This window comes from Bactrocera tryoni, unplaced genomic scaffold (genome assembly GCF_016617805.1).
Source record: "Bactrocera tryoni isolate S06 unplaced genomic scaffold, CSIRO_BtryS06_freeze2 scaffold_7, whole genome shotgun sequence".
Classification (NCBI taxonomy): domain Eukaryota; kingdom Metazoa; phylum Arthropoda; class Insecta; order Diptera; family Tephritidae; genus Bactrocera; species Bactrocera tryoni.
Window position 1 is genome coordinate 19,706,707 of NW_024396366.1, and position 21,259 is coordinate 19,727,965.

Here is a 21,259-nt window from a genome sequence, read left to right on the forward strand (position 1 = left end):
ACATATCAACCAAAATAAGTTGTTTGAAATTAACTGAAAAGTCGGAAACCATTGTATTAGCTATATGCGGGCTAGGAAAAGTGTTAACTTGATTATAACCATATGCGGTACAATCACTATAAAACGAACCTCTCAATTTCAATAAGATAAAATTTCCATTAGACTCACGATTTTATTAATTTTTGTAAAACATGGCGACATGCTGGAAGAACTTGTTCTCAGCATGTTTGATCGATATGTGTATGAACCTTATGCGATATTTATTTATTTCTTTTTCTCTACTGGCGTAGAAACAGCTTACGCGGTTATAGCCAAGTTAACAACAGCACGCCAGTCGTTTCTTCTTTTCGCTACGTGGCGCCAATTGGAGATTTTAAGCAGGCCAGGTGCTTCTCCACCTGGTCTTTCCAACTGAGTGGAGGTCTACCTCTTCCTCTGCTTCCCCCGGCAGGTACTGCGTTGAATACTTTCAGAGCTGGAATGTTTTCGTACATTCGGTTAACCTGACAATATCTTCGTATATCTCATACAGCTCATCATTCCATCGAATGCGATATTCGTCGTGGCCAACGCGCAATGTACCATAAATCTTTGGCAGAACTTTTCTCTTGAAAACTCGTAACGTCAACTCATCATATTTTGTCATCGTCCAAGCCTCTGCACCATATAGCAGGACGGGAATAATGGGTGACTTATAGAGTTTGGCTGTTGTTCATCGAGAGAGGACTTTACTTCTTTGTTGCCTACTTAGTCCGTAGTAGAACCTGTTGGTAAGAGATATTCTGCGTTGGATTTCGAGGCTGACGTTGTTGTTGGTGTTGATTCTGGTTCCAAGATAGACGAAATTATCTACAACTTCGTAGTTATGACTGCTAACAGTGACGTGGGTGCTTAGTCGCGAGTGCGACGACTGTTTGTTTGATGACAGGAGATATTTCGTCTTGCCGTCCTTCACCACCCATTTGCTTCGCTGCCTTATTCATTCTGGAGAAAGCAGAACTAACGGATAGGTCGTTAAGGCCACTGATATCAATGTCATCAGCAACTGTACGCTCTTATAGAAATTTGTACCTTCTCGGCTCTGCACCTTGAATTATTTTCTCCAGAAATAGGCTGAAGAAGTCACATGAAAAAGAGTCGCCTCGTCTGAAACCTTGTTTGGTTTCGAAAGGCTCGGAGAGGTCCTTCCCCATCTTTTAGCTTTTGGTGTTGCTCAACGTCAGCTTACACAGCCGTATTAGATTTGCGGGGATATCCAATTCATACAAAGCGGCATAAAGGCAGCTCCTCTTCCTGTTGTCAAAGGCAGCGTGGTGAGATGGTGAGTGTCGATTCTCTTTTTACGAGTCTTTTCTAAGGTTTGGCGCACGGTGAACATCTGGTCAGTTATAGATTTTCCAGGCTTAAAGTTACACTGATAAGGTCCAAGTTTGTTGACGATGGCCTTTAATCTCTCACACAATACGCTCGATAGAACCTTACACGCGATTTTGAGGAGGCTTATCCCACGGTAGTAGGCCCAGATTGTGGGGTCACTCTGTTTGTGCATTGGGCAAACCACATTTAAATTCTTTCGTCCGACCAATTCTACAAAGAAGGTGATGGATGTTCCTTATCAGTTCTTCGCCGCCGTGTTTGAATAGCACGGCCGGCAATCCATCGGCCCACCGTTGCTTTTTTGTTCTTCAGCCGGTTAATTGCTATTCGAACTTCCTCATGGTCAGGCAATGCTCCATCGTCATCGATTGTGGAAACGGTTTCGCCTTCTCCTGGCGTTGTACGTTCACTGACATTCAGCAGTCTGGAGAAGTGTTCCCTCCATAATTTATGTAAGTATTCTCTGGGTATCGGTCACTAGATCACCTTTGGGGGTTCTACAAGAGTATGCTCCGGTCTTGAAACTCTCTGCTAGCCGCCGCATTTTTTCGAATAATTTTCGAGCATTATCCCTGTCGGCCAGTTTATCAAGCTCTTCATGCTCACGCATGTCGGCCTCTTTCTTTTCCTGTCTGCAAATGCGTATCTGTTTTCTCTCCGCTGCGACACGGCACTCCTCATCGTACCAGCTCTTCTTTTGTATTTTCCGAAAACCGATGGTTTCGGTGGCAGCTGTACGTATGGAGCTTGAAATGCCGTCCCGTAGTTCTCTTATACCGAGTTTTTGACGTGTAGAAAATCGTTCGGCTATCTGTTGTGATTGCACAGAGGCGGGAGGGAATCTTGGCTTAACAAGGTAGTGGTCTGAGTCAATGTTAGGAGCTCGGAGCCTACGCAAGTCTAGAACACTGGAGATGTGTCTTCCGTCTATCACAACATGATCAATCTGGTTGGTGGTTTTTTGATCTGGAGACAGCCAGGTGGCTTGATGCATTTTCTTATGCTGGAATCTAGTACTACAGATAACAGCTAAGACGATCAGCCTCAACCCACTTGGGGATGTTTCCTCGTGAAGGCTGAATTTACCGACTGTTGCGCCAAAGATACCTGCTTTGCCCACCCGTGACGGATGCAGCTCTTATAGGTGCGCTGTCAGCTACCTTAGAAGGCATCTTTGGTCAAATCGTCCTTCTCTTCCGCCGTGGCGTGGGCGCAAATCAGCGATAAGTTGAAGAAACTGAGCTTGCGCTACTTTATGTGGCCACTGTAGTAAATGCCACAAGGATTTACTCGCTTTAGTCCTTGGCTACCCAGAGGATACGTGCCACAAAACTCCGAGCAGAGCAGAGCACGTACTTTTACATGGTTATTCCATGGGTCTGCTATGGCTTCCGTCAAATTGAGAGCGGTAGCAATAGTAAAATGAAATGCTACGGGAGTTGCGTAGTTTTTCAAACGCTGGCTTTAAAATTTTTGTTTTCACGTGAAATGGCATACCTTAGAGGCACAATTTGTGCAATGTTTAATTCGACTAACGTTTTGTAAGATATATTAAAGGGCTATACCAGTGTGACGCTTTAAAAAAAAAAATAAGGTGTTTTTTGCTTTCTCGATAGTTTATATTTCCAAAAATATTCTGTGAAATTGGCAAGGTCGTATCTTGAATAATTTTTGGATGGCAGCGTTCAAAAGAGGGACCGCTCGCAGGTACAAACATACATATATATGTAAGTGAAACCTTACACGCGTTTTTCTTTTTTTTATTAAACTTTATGATTATTTATTGAATCTACACTACTTAAGAGCCTAACAATAAGTATGCGAATCTTAAATTACTCACTTAATTTACATCCTACATGGATGATTATTTTTCTAATTGAATTAAATATATTACGTCTGAGTTGGTAAGTCATTTCTACGTAATCTTGAGCTCCTGTTCACACGCAATAACGATCTTGCTAGTTGGTTTGGGTGAACCGAAAGTTTCAATGCATATTTCGCGCCTCGTTGCTATATTTCAGTTCGTACGTCTGAAATTCTTAATTCGCGTTGGATGTTCTCATTTTGGATATTTTACGAAGAATTGTTGATTGCGCACTACGAAGAATTTCGATGTTGCAGCTACTCGCGTTGCCCGTTCGATGTTGCAGCTCACATCCATAGGTCCAGATTGATTTTAAAACTGTGTTATATATAATGACTTTATACTCCAGACTCAACGGTGAGCGAGAGTTAATAAGCCAGTGCACTGCCTTTAACTTAAGATAAGTCTTTTAGCCTCTATGATGTTTCGCCAAGTAAGTCGTCTATCCAGATGGACCCTTCGGTAAGTAACATGATGGCTTTGTGGTATTTGTACAGTTCAGTGTCAGAGGCGAACAACTGCTCTTGTTTAGAGTAAATGTAACGTGCTTACATTTTTGCTCGTTAACCTTTATCCTCCAATTTGCGATCCAGTTGGCAACAGCTTCAATATGATTTCCTAGGAGCATTTGCATGAATTGGGCACTTGGATCGGCTGATTATTGCAGTGTCATCGGCAAAAGTAGACATATGTAGTCAAGCGGTCGTTTATTTGGATATCTGAAGTGTATAAAACATATAACATTGGTGGTGTTACATTGAACCACAAAACTTCGACCATAAAGGTAGGACTTAACAGTTTTGTGGACTAAGCTTACGCTTGATGGTAAGGTACCGATCCATTCCGGTCTGTATAGCCACGTTTTGAGGTGATTAAGTTTTTGTACCTTGTGCTTTGCTTTTGTTGCCGAAGTCAGAGCATGCACTGACCTCAACTTGTACAACATCAGCCATAACGAGCTCTGCCGTTGAAATCGTGGACGTTGAACAAGATCGGACTTTTAAATTTGGAGGGGATTAAAGGGTGGACGATGAGTTTGACTTTACGCTTTCACTGTCATTCTGAGATCTAACTGAAAAGTATGCATTGTTGCGCTGGACGGAGAGCCGGCGTGCATCTTGTTCGCGTTGTCTCTGTGAACCGATATCGTTTTGGCTCATAATTTTTTCATTTAATTGTTTTTTTTTATTTTTTTTTTTTATTTTTTGCACGTAGGTGTTTCTTTATGTTTAACGTTCACAAGTTACGTTAAGTAATAGGAACTGCCTTATCAACTGCTTTACCGACTGTGAGTGTAAGTAGTGTAATGATCCTGACCACCTATAACTCTGCGCAGACAGTTGGTTTTCCGTGTGACAGAAACAACTGATAACCACTTCAGATGTGCGAAGGAGAAATTTTACCGCGAAAATTTGTTGAGTGTGTTTTTTTATAATTTTTTTTTTGCTCTATAATTCTATGTTTTTATAATCAACTATTTATAGATTTTAAACACCAATGCAGATAATGTGGAGTAAATTGATGTCCGCAAGGTATCAACGATGCTGAGGATCTCCAGCGAATCTGCCTGCGAGACTTCACAGCCTGGAATGCACGTAAGTTAACATAAATTGAGCACACTCGGTTGTCGGCCGCACACTTTGACCGATATATCACATTTTCTCGAAACGGAGTCTTGTATCTTAGTTTGCGGCTTATTTGTATACATCTGCCATACCCACCGGCCAAATTATTACATGTTACTCAAAATAAACTGTTTAAAATTGACTTTAATGGCGGAATTGACTTTTTTTATTTTTTTAATTATTACACAATTTATATAGAGCTCCACCCACTGTCTGATATAAAATTAAAAATAATTTTTTTTTGTTTTACAATATCATTTAATCAACGAAATGATAAATGTTAAAGTTAATTGAAATTAGATGTCGACGAGTAGAGCGGCGAGAATCAAATTTCAACTTGCCGTCCCGAGCGTTCGAATTGATGCCGATTGCGGTCGAGTTGTTGTTGCGAAAATATTAAATATTTGGAGAAAGAGGTCAGCGCGCAGGAACCGAGTTGTTGCAACGTTTCTATTCGACCGTATAAGCGAATGAGTTAAAGTAACAGCGATGATCCAATCCTTTTTATACTCTCGCAACAATGTTGCTAAGGAGAGTATTATAGTTTTGTTCACATAACGGTTGTTTGTAAGTCCTAAAACTAAAAGAGTCAGATATAGGGTTATATATACCAAAGTGATCAGGGTGACGAGTAGAGTCGAAGTCCGGATGTCTGTCTGTCCGTCCGTCCGTCTGTCCGTCCGTCCGTCCGTGCAAGCTGTAACTTGAGCAAAAATTGAGATATCATGATGAAACTTGGTACACGTATTCCTTGGCTCCATAAGAAGGTTAAGTTCGAAGATGGGCAAAATCGGCCAACTGCCACGCCCACAAAATGGCGGAAACCGAAAACCTATGAAGTGTCTTAACTAAGCCATAAATAAAGATAATAAAGTGAAATTTGGCACAAGGGATCGTATTAGGCAGGGGCATATTTGGACGCAATTTTTTTGGAAAAGTGGTCGTGGCCCCGCCCCCTACTAAGTTTTTTGTATGTATCTCGGAAACTACTATAGCTATGTCAACCAAACTCTACAGAGTCGTTTTCTTCAGGCATTTCCATATACAGTTCAAAAATGGAAGAAATCGGATAATAACCACGCCCACCTCCCATACAAAGGTTATGTTGAAAATCACTAAAAGTGCGTTAACGGACTAACCAAAAACGTCAGAAACACTAAACTAAACTGCACCCAGGCTTTTTTTAAAAATTGAAAATGGGAGTGGCCTCGCCCATTTATGGACCAAAAACCATATCTTAGGAACTACTCGACCGATTTCAATGAAATTCGGTATATAATATTTTCTTAACACCCTGATGACATGTACGAAATATGGGTGAAATCGGTTCACAACCACGCCTTCTTCCAATATAACGCTCTTTTGAATTCCATCTGATGCCTTCTCTGTATAATATATAGTACATTAGGAACCAATGATGATAGCGGAATAAAACTTTACAAAAATACGGTATTTGAAAAATATGTAAATGACGTATAATGAAATCTCGATTATCACTTTATAATGCGAGAGTATAAAATGTTCGGTGACAGCCGAACTTAGCCCTTCCTTACTTGTTATAGTTGACATCTGTTGTGGTGAAATCCAATGTGTCCCCAGGTGTGGTGTATTGGTGGTGTCGTGTCTAGCTAGGGTGCGCCAGTTTTTCCCGGGAAGAGTGGGTGGAGGCTTAACTCATTTCCATCCTGGGCCCCCTAGGAGAATATTTTGCCTAGAATTACGCATATGCTGTGTTATGGGCTTATGAAGGATTGTAACTACCTGCCTGGCTCAGATGTGGCCGGAATGGGTGGAGTACCCTGGAGTTAGGACTATGAAATTAGAGGGATCTTGCTAGAGAATGGCCGGCTTCGATTCGAAGAGTAGAAAATTCTTCATAATTAATTTGAAGCGTTTGAGCTTTTTGTGCCTTTGAGCAACTTGGTGTCACCTGGTTATTTTTAGAATTTTGCTTTTCGGGATTTGCTTTTGCTATTAAGACCGTGGTACTCTGTGTATAAGCGCTTCTTTGGGGTGAAATGGGATATCTACTTAATGAAGCGTTGAATAGTGTCTTTTGTGACAATATAATCAGTTAAATTTTCTTTTGCAATTTTTAAGATTATGTGTATGGGACAAGCAGTTTGTACAGAGTTTTTTTGATCTGACAAAGTTGTTCCTATCGTTTATGTTTAATACTTTAAACTTCTCGCAAGTTTTAAGTTTATGCCCTCTTTTACATAGTTCGCATGACATATGTTTTCTTTGTTACGATGTGAACGATTGTGTTTTGTGAAAGCTTTTGTTTAAATTGTTTTTGCTACTAACTTGGGGTCTATTTAAGCTTCTATTTTGGTCGTGTTAAATGTTCTTAGTTTTAATTTTTTTTATACTCTCGCAACAATGTTGCTAAGGAGAGTATTATAGTTTTGTTCACATAACGGTTGTTTGTAAGTCCTAAAACTAGAAGAGTCAGATATAGGGTTATATATACCAAAGTGATCAGGGTGACGAGTAGAGTCGAAATCCGGATGTCTGTCTGTCCGTCCGTCCGACTGTCCGTCCGTCCGTCCGTGCAAGCTGTAACTTGAGTAAAAATTGAGATATCATGATGAAACTTGGTACACATATTCCTTGGCTCCATAAGAAGGTTAAGTTCGAAGATGGGCAAAATCGGCCCTCTGCCACGCCCACAAAATGGCGGAAACCGAAAACCTATAAAGTGTCATAACTAAGCCATAAATAAAGATATTAAAGTGAAATTTGGCACAAGGGATCGCATTAAGGAGGGGCATATTTGGACGTAATTTTTTTTGGAAAAGTGGGCGTGGCGCCGCCCCCTACTAAGTTTTTCGTACATATCTCGGAAACTACTACAGCTATGTCAACCAAACTCTATTGAGTCGATTCCTTCAGGCATCTTCATATACAGTTCAAAAATGGAAGAAATCGGACAATAACCACGCCCACCTCCCATACAAAGGTTATGTTGAAAATCACTAAAAGTGCGTTAACCGACTAACAAAAAACGTCAGAAACACTAAATTTTACGGAAGAAATTGCACAAGGAAGCTGCACCCAGGCTTTTTTTTAAAAATTGAAAATGGGCGTGGCCTCGCCCACTTATGGACCAAAAACCATATCTCGGGAACTACTAAACCGATTCCAATGAAATTCGGTATATAATATTTTCTTAACACCCTGATGACATGTACGAAATATGGGTGAAATCGGTTCACAACCACGCCTTCTTCCAATATAACGCTATTTTGAATTCCATTTGATGCCTTTTCTGTATAATACGAGTACAATATACATTAGGAACCAATGATGATAGCGGAATAAAACTTTACAAAAATACGGTATTTGAAAAATATGTAAATGACGTATAATGACATCTCGATTATCACTTTATTGTGCGAGAGTATAAAATGTTCGGTGACACCCGAACTTAGCCCTTGCTTACTTGTTTCTTCTACCCTTTCCGCAATTTCATATTGGGTAGTGAGGTAGGTAGGTAGGTAGGTAGGTAGGAGTGCTGCCCTATCGGGCTCAATTAGCACTTGATGTGCAATTTTGATGCACTATTCTTAGAATCTCCTGTATCTGCTATTACGTTTCACCTTCTCTCTCAAACCATTTTGAAGTTTCGATGAAACTACTTATGTCAGATATGCTTTTAGTGGAAATCCACTTAAGGTTTGGTGCTAGATGGATTCCAAGTATTTTGTGTCGGATCTGTGCTAGAGCTGGGCATTCGCAGAGAAAGTGGAGGATTGTTTCCTTGTTCCCTGCTACTCCGCAGCCACGGCACATGTCGTTGTAGGGCATACCCATTTTGGATGCGTGTTCCCCAAATGGCCAGTGCCCTGTTGTGGTACCTGCTACTCTGTAGATACTTTTCTTTGACCTATTTAATAAGTCGTTGGTTCTTTTCCTGTCATACAAGTATGTTGGCCATAATTGTTTTGTTATGACGCATTTTGTAATGCTTTTCCACATGTTATTTGCAACTTGTTGAAATTGTCTATTGATCTCTCCTTTGATTGATCCTAGCGGACTTGGTATTATCTCCGCCTCGGATTCGTTGAGGAAAGCTCCTGCTTTTGCCAACTCGTCTGCTTTTTCGTTACCGAAAATGTTCCTGTGGCCGGGAACCCAGATCAAGTTTAGTTGGAACTTGTCTTTTTTTGAGCTTAGTGCTCTCTTGCAGTTGTGTACTATGCTGGAGTTTGTCATGGGTGAAGACAAGGCCAGGAGCGCCGCCTGGCTATCCGTAAATATAGTTTCATTATTTATATTCCCGCGGTTTTCTAATAGAGCTTCGCAGGCTTTTTCTATGCCTAGTACTTCTGCTTGGAAGATGCTAGCCGAGTTCGGTAGACGCATAGAGAGAGATATGCCAAGTTCAGCGGAGAATACCCCTGTGCCCACTTCGCAGTCCATTTTGTGGAAGTGTCTATTGAAGTCCAGCTTTGGGAGAATGTAGTCTGATTTTTTAATTGTGAGCTTGTTTAGGATTACACTATGTCCGTAGTTCTGCTGATTTCAAAGTCCCAATTCCTTTATTCTTGTCGCCGCAATAGCTGCTGTTTTTTGAATAAAAATATTCATTGGTAGTTGATGCAGGATCACGTTGAGCGCATCAGTCGGACATGACCTGATTGCCCCAGTAACAAGCGCACATGCTGCTCTTTGTATACCAATTAATTTTTTAATGTTGTATTGTTTGTTTACCCGCTGGCCACCATACCAGAGCTCCATATGTATGTATAGGTCTTATGACCGCCGTATACATCCACATGACTATACTTGGGGTTTGAGGCCCCAATTCATGTTGACGATTCTCTTACAAGTATAGTAGGCCATGTATGCTTTGTTTATTCGTTTTTCCATATTTATTTTCCAGGACAGTTTGGTGACAATCTCCACCCCCAAGTATTTAGCTGTGGGGAATAGAGTGAGTGTTGTACCGTTTAGTACCGGAAGTTAAAACTTAGGCGTCCCTCTACTCACATAGATGCAGTTTCGGTTGATCGGCCTTTTATGTACGCATGTTGGGACTTCGATCACTTCTCCGCCATTATTGTTCTTACGTGTAGATCTATTAGCCTTTCCAGTACCTTCAGCATAAAGGAGGTAAGGCTTATAGGTCTAAAGTCCTTGGCATTTTCGTGTGTTCTTCTGCCAGGTTTTGGAAGGAGCACAACTTTACTTCTTTTCCAACTTCTTGGGATGTAGGATAATAGAATGCTAGCTTTGTATATATTTTCAAGTCTTTGAACCATTGGTGCTATCAGTTTTTGCAACATTATGGGCATAATCCCGTCAGGACCTGCCGCTTTAAATGGTGCAAAACTATTTATGGCATACTTGATTTTGCTTTTGTCTACTATTTGGCTTTGAGAATCAGCTATGTTCAACGGTGGTTCTGGTTGAACCCTCGTTGAAGGCGTTTGCTGACTCCCGGGGAAGTGTGTTGTAATTAGTACCTCCAGAGACTCTTTTGCCGAGGGGTCCAATCACTTCCCTCCGTCCTAATGTAGGCAGTGTTAATATGATCTTTGGATAGCATTTTGCTCAGCCTAGCGGTTTCTCTGCAACTTTCTATCGGTGTGCAGAAAGATCACCAAGAGTCGTTTTTAGCTTTACTGACTGCTTTTTTGTATCTTTTCATAATATCTTTATATGGCTGCCATATTTTGGTTCTAAAACTCTCATTGAAAGCTTTCCTTAGTTGTGTTCTCAAATTCTTGAGTTCACTGTTCCACCAAGGGAGAGACTTTCTCTTTTTCAAAACTGTTAGCGGAGTAGATTTATTTAAAGTTGTGGTTAAGATTTTTTCCTACTTCTTTACTTCTGAATCTAGTTCTTGAGGATTTCTTGAGGATTTCTGATACTCTTATTGCCTCCCTTTTCGAGGCATTTCGTTGCTATTCTAGTATATTTTCCCCATGCCGTTCTTCTAGGGTTCCGGCGTGTGAGAGGAGCACTGTATTTCTCGCGGATGCTGAAGAGTATCCAGGAGTGATCCGACATGGAAGGCTCATCGGGTGGTGAGAAAATCTTTCAGTTGTTGCCACGTTGGGCATCTTCTTCTTAATGATAGCGATAGCTCCCACAAAAGTAACGAATTTTCTGGTATTGTTGCGGTACACATGTTTACCAGAATAGGGTCCCAATTGTCTGTGGGAATATTTAGTGTCGATAGAATCGATAAACAATTTGAAACAGTGGGTTCTAGTTTGTTGAATTCTACACTTGTTTCTTTCTTAATTTTTGGTATGTTCATTAGTGTCGTTACCTGTTTATCGACAGTATTCTTTCGTTTTCATATCTCGCTTTTAGAGCTTCCCAAGCTGAATTGAATTTATCGTCATTAAAAATGAACTGTTTTACTATGACGCTTGCTTGAACTTTTGTCTTGTATCGGAGGTGATACAATTTTTGTGCTTTTGATAGTTGTGGATGGTTGATGTAAACGGCTGTAAACATGTCCCGGAAGAACTGCCATTCTTCATAACCTCCGTAGAATGTTTCTGTGTCACATGCGGGCACCTCGAGGTGGATGCCTGAACTTGCCCTTTGACTGTCTATTTGTGACAGCTCTACTCTACTGTGGGGAATAGGTGCAACTGCTTTAATAAGCTTTAATTGATCGGAGATCATAGCTTTGGTTTCTTCGTTCTGATCAAAGCAGTTTTCGTATAAGGCGTAAGAAGATAATTTAAAATTTTGTGGTTGATCTGAATCGTCAGAATCTACAATGGCGTCATGAGCCGCTTGGAGGTGAGTCCAAAAATTTTTAAGATTTTGACTTTTTATTTCTAATAACGATTCCGAGTTTTCGTGAATCGGTGAATATGCAAATCTAGTGCAGTATCTTAAAAAACTGTCACTTTCTGAAATAAATTTAGCAACCTGTTTGAGCGTGTAGCTCCTGCAGGTGTATTTTGATTTTTACCAGTATTCATAATATTTACTGTGTGGTAAAATGTCTGTCAGAATGAGTTAAATTGTTTTTATTAGTTCCGTTTCTTATTTACTTGCAAAATAATACTATTTATTTATGTTTCAGTTTGAAAATATGTATAATGAATTTAATTAATTTTATTTTTTATTATACTTTGTATGTCCTTATGTAGGTATGTAGTAGCACCCCAATAGATGGGCTTGCATGTGCGTACATATTTTTGTGCAATTGAGAGCTCATTGAAGAGATCAATGTGCTTTGTGCATAAGTATGTGCAAATAATATGCTGTAATGATTTTGTGTTTTGTGTCACAGGCAGATTTAGTCGTATGTTTGTATAAAAATGATATTATATCATTTTGAAAAGGAGAGTGAGATTAAAACCGAAATTGAAAAAGGTAATTTTTCTTTGTGCTCTTAAAATGCACTTTTGTGTAGTTTCTATTACACCCACTGTATAATATACATTATAGATATATACATATATACATATACATATATTGTGGGTTATACTTCCCCAATATTTATTTTCTTAATTGTTTTATGCAGTTATGCTTTTGCACTTTTATAGGTTTGTATATATGTAGTATATGTATACTATGTAAATCTATGTATGACTAATTTATTTTGCTCTCTTTTCTTGTTATACCCTGAACAGGGTATATTAAGTTTGTCACGAAGTTTGTAACACCCAGAAGGAATCGTCAGGGATCCTTTAAAGTGTATATATAAATGATCAGTATGTCGAGCTGAGTCGTTTTAGCCATGTCCGTCTGTCTGTATATATACGAACTAGTCCCTCAGTTTTTAAGGTATCGTTTTGAAATTTTGCTAACGTGATTTTCTCTTCAAGAGGCTGCTCATTTGTCGGAACGGCCGATATCGGACCACTATAACATATAGCTGCCATACAAACTGAACGATCGGAATCAAATGCTTGTATGGAAAACTTTCACATTTGACAAAATATATTCACGAAATTTGGTATATGTTATTTTCTAAAGCAACTATGTAATCTCCGAAGAAAATGTTCAGATCGGTTGACTATAGCATATAGTTGCCATACAAACTGAACAATCGGTATCAAGTTCATGTATGGACAACTTTCACATTTGACAAGATATATTCACGAAATTTGGTATATATTATTTCCTAAAGCAACAATGAAATCTCCGAAGAAATTGATCAGATCGGTTAACTGCAGCATATAGCTGCCATACAAACTTAACGATCGGTATCATGTAATCTCCGAAGAAAATGTTCAGATCGGTTGACTATAGCATAAAGCTGCCATACAAACTGAACGATCGGAATCAAGTTCTTGAATGGACAACTTTCACATTTGACAAGATATATTCCCGAAATTTGGTATATATTACTTCCTAAAGCAACCATGTAATCTCCGAAGAAATTGATCAGATCGGTTAACTATAGCGTATCGCTGCCATACAAACTGAACGATCGGTATCAAGTTCTTGTATGGACAACTTTCACATTTGACAAGATATATTCACGAAATTTGGTATATATTATTTTCGAAAGCGACTATGTAATCTCCGAAGAAAATGTTCAGTTCGGTTGACTATAGCATGTAGCTGCCATACAAACTGAACGATCGGAATCAAGCGCTTGTATGGAAAACTTTCACATTTGACAAGATATATTCACGAGATTTGGTAGATATTATTTCCTAAGACAACAACGGAATCTCCAAAGAAATTAATCAGATCGGTTGATTATAGCATATAGCTTCCATACAAACTGAACACATAGTTACTAACAGAAATGCACCTGTGAAGGGTGCAACCGAAGTTAACGTTTTTTCTTGTTTTTTATGTTATAATTCTAATTTTTGCCTTCGCCTAATAATTTTAAGCAATCCTGCTTATTACTTAATCAAGTATGAAGGATATTTCTGGATACTGTGCAAAGTGAATTTTTATTTTGTTGGAGGGCTAATTGAGTTAAGACCACAAGAATGTAAGTGTACTTACATATATACGTAGGCATTCAATTAATATTTAGTAAATTATAGGTAAATGTATGTATATATCTAATGCGTAAAGCGGTATTGCTTTTCTGCTTTTACCGTGTTTTGATTTTTTTCTTTTTGTACCCTCAACAGGGTATATTAAGTTTGTCACGAAGTTTGTAATACCCAGAAGGAATCGTCGGAGACCCTATAAAGTATATATATAAATGATCAGTATGTCGAGCTGAGTCGATTTAGCCATGTCCGTCTGTCTGTCCGTCCGTCTTTCTGTCTGTATATATACGAACTAGTCCCTCAGTTTTTAAGATATCGTTTTGAAATTTCGCAAACATCATTTTCTCTTCAAGAAGCTGCTCATTTGTCGGAACGGCCGATAGCGGACCACTATAACATATAGCTGTCATACAAACTGAACGATCGGAATCAAATGCTTGTATGGAAAACTTTCACATTTGACAAGATATATTCACGAAATTTGGTATATATTATAACCTAAAGCAACAATGTAATCTCCGAAGAAATTGATCACATCGGTTAACTATAGCATATAGCTGCCATACAAACTGAACGATCGGTATCAAGTTCTTGTATGGACAACTTCCACATTTGACAAGATATATTCACGAAATTTCGTATATATTATTTTCTAAAGCAACTATGTAATCTCCGCAGAAAATGTTCAGATCGGTTGACTATAGCATATAGCTGCCATACAAACTGAACGATCGGAATCAAGTTCTTGTATGGACAACTTTCACATTTGACAAGATATATTCACGAAATTTGGTAGATATTATTTCCTAAGGCAACAACGGAATCTCCGAAGAAATTAATCAGATCGGTTGACTAAAGCATATAGCTTCCATACAAACTGAACATATAGTTACTAAAAGAAATGCACCTGTGAAGGGTATATTAGCTTCGGTGCAGCCGAAGTTAACGTTTTTTCTTGTTTATGTAACTACTTTATAGGGTCTCCGATGATTCCTTCTGGGTATAATTAAATGTCGACGAGTAGGGCGGCGAGAATCAAATTCCAACTTGGCGTCACGGGCGTTCGAATTGATGCCGATCGTGGTCGAGTTGTTGTTGCGAAAATATTAAATATTTGGAGAAAGAGGTCAGCGCGCAGGAACCGAGTTGTTGCAACGTTTCTATTCGAACGTATAAGCGAATGAGTTAATAACAGCGATGATCCAATCCTTTTTATAGTTGACATCTGCTGTGGTGAAATCCTATGTGTCCCAGGTGTGGTGTATTGGTGGTGTTGTATCTAGCTAGGGTGCGCCAGTTTTTCCCGGGTAGAGTGGGTGGAGGCTTAACTCATTTAAACATCCTGGGCCCCCTAGGCGAATTACGTATAGACACCCATATGACGAGCGCTTGGATATGTGCGATAAGAGCGACTTTTGCCTTTTATAAGTGTAGGTGCGTCACTGTGTCGCATTGGGAGTATGTATTTTTGTAAATTTCTGAAAATTGTAGATTTTTTTTTTACTTTTTTATACATTTTTGTTACATTTTATGTTTTAGTGCGTATGCACTAATTTGGGGTTTAGTAGCTCGCCACCGTTCTAGGATTTGTTCAGAATTGTTTTTGTTTTTATTATTGGCAAAAGCCACATATATTAGGAAGATGGAGGTTTGTAAAAGTAATGAATCCATTTTGATAATTTTTAGACGTGAAAGAGATTATTTTCCAAGGCGATTTATCTGAAAAGTTTTGTTCCTGTCACCTTAATGGAAGTTGAATTATTTACCTTAAAATGAAGGAATCTGATGGAATTCAAAGGTACAAGATATATAGGAATAGGCGATGCTCTCTTTTGTCTTATGTTAGGTATGAATCTTATTGCTTCTGACATAGTACATTAGAGGCCGTTTTCTCTATATCTGGTTAACATCCATCTGTCAGTTAAGTTCTGGTTACCTTAACCAAGACTCTTGGCAAAGATCTTTTTTAACCTGAACCTAAGTGACAGATGATTGCTAACCTGTCGTTGATAAAACGGTCCTTAGTAAGTTATCTTACATTTAGTAGTTTTCATCTTAACCGTTATATGGACAGTAAGCCGAATTTTCATCCAATTTTAGACATTTCTATACCGTATGAGGAGTACTTGAAAATATTGGTCCTGAGCAAGTCGGGTTTATATAGCTATTTCAGATAGTGGATGGTAGCACCGTTCACCTTTTAAAAATGTTCCAACTACAAAATTCATTATTCGACGAAACCGTCATGGTTAATAAGGCCTTTTTGATATTCAAACAGTATACATTTATTTTACGTTACCATTATTTTGTTAAAATATCTTACTTACTGACTGCTATATTCGGTATAAGGCCGACTAGAAGTTTAAGTTTGAAGCAAAATTGTGAAGCATCTCTTTTCCGACCACTACTCCACGTCCTTTTTGTAAAATATTCAGGGCATGAATCGCGGCACCTGTAAACGAGCGAAACTAACTATCGAATATACACTTTCCTAATTCGATTTCTAATAGTTAAACGTAATAGTTCTGGTTTTAAAACATTTCAAAAATAATCATTTAAAATGAGCGATTTCATGTTGCAACACCAAGATCTTGCCAAAAATATGTATACTAAATACATGGTATAATTGTTGCAAACAAATGAGCATTGAGGTTCAAATCTACCGCTGCCGGCCCTCCTATGAAAGAAGCTAATTCTTGGCACAACGTAAGCTCACTATTGTATGACAAATAGTTACACAAATCGGTATTTACTAATTAAAAGCATAATATAACAAGTAGGGAAGAGATAAGCTCATCTGTAACAGAATATTCCAAAATTTTACAACTTGCAAGAATCAAAACCGGCTTGTTAGAGTAAATAAAATCATTACATGTAGATAGTATAATATACTTCCAAATATTTTCGACATTAAATTGTAGTAAATCGCTCAGTTAATTTTACTAAGCTATTTTACATGTTAACCGATTTAGAAGGCATAAAGCCAACCGAAAGTTTGAATATCTTATACAAGTACTTATTAAGTATATCGAGCCAGGGGTAGTATAGAAAAACATACTCTCTGAGTTTCACTAAGGTACCTACCTCACATAACACTACCAATATGCAAAGACTAAAGTCATACGAATGTTAAACATTTTGTTATTAGTTATATGGGGGCTAGGACAAGTTTTCACAAGATTCATTCATTTTAGGACCAATATTTTAATTAGTGCTTAGTTATGATATTTGCTAGATTTTCTCTTAATGGCTGGCTAAATGGGTATCAGCCTTCCCACTTCTGCCCGTCAACACCATCCCACACATCCTGGTATGCAACATTGGTACGCCACATTCCCCACACTCATCATCATTTTCTTCGCTGCTCACCACGCTCTAACACACACACAATGACATCACACACCATCATCTACTTTCGCCGAACAAAAGTACAAAAGGACAGACAACTGATCAAAAAAAAAAAAACATTCTGGCGCTAAGACATCGACCCGATCGACACGATTCCGGTTTTGGCTACCTCTTTTCGCGAACATCTCGTTAACATTAAGTTTTTTTATACTTATCTTCATAAATAAATTTTAACGTTCCTTCCGCCTGCTAAATTCAAAGATATATTTTATACCTTGTGAAATAATAAATTTCGAAACTAATAACCACTTGAAGTGAAGTGTAAACGAATTCTTTTAATAACAAAAAAAGGTGCCACATACAACAAAACATGGTCCTTCGAGCCTAAAAGAAAGGCACTACGGAAACTTAAAAAAAAAACATATATACAATATATATATGGGAAAGTGACCGAAAACTTAAACAAAATAATAATAATTAAATCTCAAAACTTAAAATCAAGTGTGGTGGAAATATATAGTGTTCGAAAACTTAAACAAAAAATAGAAGTAATCTAAGAACATAAAAGCAAGTGAAAGAAAATTAATATGCATACGTATACATAATACAAAAAAAGAAAGTGTCACGGACAGCAGTACAAAGTGCTTGTTACACAAAAGCACAAAATAGAGAAAACATATCTCACCTAATAAAAGAAAAAACAAAAAAAAACAAACGTGGGCGAACTAAATTGAAATAACTAAAACTAACTAAAAAAATAAACACACTTACAATAATTTATGCGGGCGCGAGTTCTAACAAGAATCAAAAAGAAAAAAAAAAGCGGATAAGGGAAAGGCGAAATAAACAGCTGGCATCCAACCAAAAGGAGGAACTGGACAACACTCACACCCACACTCGCTTCTGTTTGTACAACCCAAAAACCCCTAAGGGAAATCAAAGTGAGTTGTATCGTTTCCATTTTTTGGTTTTAATTTTTATGTATATATGTATGTATGTTTGCCAGTAACTACGGTTGCATACAAAACCGTTTAAGCAACATTTCATTTAAACGGATTTCAAATACTTTTTTATACGGTATAAATTAAAAAACCGATAGTAAAAAACAAAAAAAAGTAAGCAAAATTTTACCGCCCACGTATACTTACCTTCGTTTATGCAACCACTCACCAAAAATATAATATTATCGCAGTATTCAAGTATTTACTTGTAAATTTTCCGGCAATACTTCTTCTGCTTCTTAAAGCAGTAAGCTGGATTGCTCAAAGGAAGTAATAGGCGCAATAAAAATTATAAAGCAAACATTAACCCTCTATAACTCAAAACTTGCAAATTAACTATTTTTAGTGGAATCGGTTAGTTTTATGGGAAAAATATACAGAAATTATTTTGTTTTTTTGAAACTTTTTATTTATAACACATATAACACAAAAAAAGGGAGTGGAGCTTACAGGCAACAATGAGTAACAGTGATAAAGGAAGTTGGCAAAATTATGAGTAAAATGAAAATCCTTCAGGACAAATGAAAGTTCTTGAAACAATTTTTGTTTTTGGTATAGCATAAAGCTAACCCGCACTTTTCACTCAGCGTGTGAGTGCACCCGGCTCATTTCGGGAACTTGCATCGGATTTTTTTTTCCGCCCACTGAGGCCAGTGCCCGACTTGATCTTGGCGGACTGCTTGTGGAGGCACATGTTGTGCAGGTCCCCTATGTTTCTTCGCTAGAAGCTCACCTTATATTGATCGTCGGGTTATCAAGCCTTGTTTTGTCCCCATTTTGCATAAAGATTCGGCAATTTCCAGACGAAAATCTTCGGATGCAATGATGGTCTTATCAGTAGGATTTCTATATTTGCAGACCCTCTTATGAAGTAGCCATGAGTTAGCCATAGTTAGATCTAAGTAGTGACAGAACAGGTGCATCTGCCAACGTTTACTCCTCAGTCGTATCTTGTAGATGCCCATAATGCTGTCGATAAAATCCACACCGCCCATATGTCGGTTATACTCGCCAACAACATTCGGCCGTGAGATGTTTATATACCCCGAGTTCTTTTTGTCGTATCTTCGGACTTCGGATATAGGATATTGGCCAGCAAACGTGGAAGCCAATGTAACAAGTTTGTTATCCTTCCAAGCAACTGTTGATATATCAACACCGTTAATAGTAGACACATATTCTTCTGAATATCCTCGAACTTTCTTCACTATGGTTTTCTCTGTCGACAGTTTGCAGTCAGGAATTCTATTTCTTCTAATAGTGCCTAATGCAAGAATACCTTCTTTTGCTAAATATTCCAACAAAGGCAAAGATGTAAAGTAGTTATCAAAATAGATCCTGTGGTTTTGTTGTCGTGGAATCATACGCGATAATCTTACTACGACGTTTGAAGATGCTCCTAAATCTGGCTCGTCGGCTCCGACAACATTCTCTTTACCTGTTTCTATCTCTGTCTTATAAGCGAAACCGGAAACACCACTCAAAACAAAGAATTTGTATCCCCACTTATGAGGTTTTTTAGGGTTATATCGTTTTAGCGTATTTCGCGCTTTTGTAGAGCATATTTGCTCATCTACACAAACACGTATTTCTAGCGGAACTTTGGCGTATGCCTTGTTCAAGGCATCAACGACTGGACGAATTTTGAAGATTCTATCGGCGTCAGGATGGCTCCTTGGGAGACACTTTGAGTTGTCGTTGAAATGAAATAGGCAGCTAAGCTTTTCAAATTTACTAGAAGGCATAATGTTTTGAATTACGTTTGTACCCAGGATGGAGCCCCAATGGTTAGACACCCGAGGTAGCTGAATTAGTGATATGAGATAAACGACACCTATAAATTGTCGTATTTCTATCTCAGATACATCAAAAGTATTGTTCGCATCTTTCTGTATGAAATAGAGGTTTGTCTCTTCAGAAATTTTCCTTATTAGTTCAGGTGGAAATAGATACAAAAAATAGTCTATAGGAGCCTCGAGATCCAAGATATCAGAACGCAATGACTCGTTACCAGTGAAAGCCAGCTGTTGCTCATTTAGCTCTAGATTATTTTTCTTCCACAGTAGTGTTAGCTTTTCAGACTTTTGACGTTTCGTAGAAGGTCCTGAGGTATTTGGAGTGTCTAAGCTGCTAATCATCGGTTCTACTTTTTCCTCAGGATAGAAATTACGATTGTCATCGCTCAAGTAGTCTACCAAATCATCTATGTCAATTCTATCTCCCAAAGACCCTTCATTCAACTCGCCAAAATCTGAGTCGAAATCAGGGTTAGCCAAACTGTCGTCGTCAAAGTCGAGACCATCTTCACTTGTAGTATCATCCTCAAGTGCACGGGAGATCTCGTTGTTTGCCAGACTCCTTAGTCGCTTGGCCATCCTAAAAAGAATAATTTTATGTAAATATTCGCAGTGTTCATACAAAATAGTTCCCATTTCTGTATGATGTAGCCTAGAAGACATAATCCTAAATACCACCTAATACAAAACTACTTAGAAAATATGAAAAGAAAGAAGTTTTATAGTAAACTTTGAACACTTACCTTTTTGCTTTTCATAAAAAGAAGCACAAATAAACGCAAAAACTATTTTTTATTAATTTCTGTACTTCACCACGTGCTCACTGTTTGAAATATTTCACTTCACTGAAGAAAAAGCTTCATTGGAAAAAAGTAACGGCACTTAGTTTGTTTTGTTTATGCTTGATTAGAGGAATGGAGTGTATACTATATTCTACATTGCTTGACAAGACGAAAAAAATTACTACGGGTAGAATTTAGGAAGGTGAAACGGTTTGTTGCCTGAAGTCTACCATACGTTATAGAGGGTTAAGAGAGAGAGAGTATAAACATACATATATACATACATATATATCACTGTTAATATACATTAGCACATACGTTAAATTATTTATATACATACATATACTTACATTTAAGTGCAGAGGTTAAATACCTGCACATTACAGTTTCTCTCTTCTTCTGTTTATTTTGCCGCGAAAACAATACAAAAACAGGCATACATACATATGATATATATGCGGCCTGCTCTTATCTGTATGTACAAACGTCCATACATAAATATATCCCACACAGAGGATATAATTGAA